Consider the following 1,744-nt stretch of genomic DNA (forward strand, 5'->3'; position numbering starts at 1 on the left):
AAAAAAAAAAAAAAAAAAGAGAATGCATTTATATTTGTAAAATCAGTTGTGTAAACAGTCAGCGAGCGGCACTCGTGATCATGTTTACGTTTTAATGATTTCAGTCCATTTGTATTACTCCAGTAAATGTTTGATGTGCTAAATTGAATCATGGCTAGATGCTTCACCATAAATTTGCGCATATTGAACCAGTTAACAATGTAACATAGTTTCCTGAAGGGGATTGGCATGAATGAGAGACTGAGTTTGTGTGGTTTTCAAGGGATGGGCGAAATATTTTTATGACTGTTTATCCATGTTGGGAAATGCAACGGTTGTTTTGAACTTTGAAATGAAGTAAAATTAAAACAAAAAACCTTTTTTTTTGGGTAATGATATTTATTAACAATCTATGTAACAAACTCAAAAAATTAAATATGTGGATCAAATTTTAATTAATTTTCAATTAGATAGTATCAGAAATTTTTTTTTTCACCTCCTGCCTTTTCTATGTAGTGGACCTAAATTATTTATCATTTTACATCAACTCTATTTTCAACCAAACTTTCTAAAATTAAAAAGTACCAATTTCCATTAAGCTGTGTCCACTTGCCCAGCTATCTGTGACTTTGTCATCAAATCATAACCTTTCCAAGTGAGGTTGTATAAGGCATCACCAAAATTAGGATTTCTGTGTTACAATTCAAGACATAATTCTACCCACTCACAAAATCAGGGAATCTCACAGCTAAATGTGGATTCAAATGTCTAATCAAGAAGTCAATGCAAATGCAGTCATCAAAGAGGAGGAACTCCCATAAAAATTCTTCTGGAGATTATAGCTAAGACCAAAATTCCTCACTTCGCCTAGAAATGTATCCATGACATTCTCCCAACTAGAACGAGAATGGTGAGGTTGCTAAAAGGGCCCAACACCAAATACCCACTGTATGACATGGATTATTTAACACTGGCATATCATGCTAAGTTGTTTCCCATAAAAGAATATGGGAAGCATCTGACCTAGGAATTAGAACTGATATTATCACAGCGGACTTCAGAAGGGTATTCTTCTAGCGTAGGACTCTGGAACTCTATGAATTTAATCGTTTTCTGTTAGATTCCATCTTAACAGTCTCCTTCCCTTTTCAAGGGCAATGAAAAAGGGAAAATAATCCTTTGTTTTTCTCATCCCTGTTTTTCCTTGTTTTGCTATCTGCAGAACACGACACGTGGACAATTTTAAGACCAACGCACTGGATGTAATAATCCTCACCCAACCTTGACCGTTGGATCCTCTGTTGTCCACGTGTCGTGTTCTACAGGTAGCAAAACATGAAAAAACAGAGATGAGAAAAACAGAGGATTTTGATCCATGAAAAAGGGGATATGCATCCATTAGGACTTTAACCACGACTAAGAGAGAGAGAGAGATAGAGAGTGCTTTATGGTTACAGCACAAGTATGCACCCAATGGGACTTCAACTATGGCTACAAGACAAAGAGGGGACGGGGACGGGGACGGGGACGGGGACGGGGACGGGAATGGGAACGGGAAAGGAATGCTTTATGGCAGAAGGTGAAGATTGAAACTCAAATCCAAAAGTTCCAGGAGTTTACACTCTGCCAGCAAGGAACCAACTAACTAATCAAGCAATTGTCTTCAATATTTGTATGTCACATAATCTCTAATTTATCCACACAACTGTGGTAGGATTTTTTTTTCTTTTGGTAGAATGCAATACAAACTGTTGTAGATTGTATT

The sequence above is a fragment of the Macadamia integrifolia genome, chromosome 3, assembly GCF_013358625.1.
Source record: "Macadamia integrifolia cultivar HAES 741 chromosome 3, SCU_Mint_v3, whole genome shotgun sequence".
In the NCBI taxonomy this organism is placed as follows: Eukaryota; Viridiplantae; Streptophyta; class Magnoliopsida; order Proteales; family Proteaceae; genus Macadamia; species Macadamia integrifolia.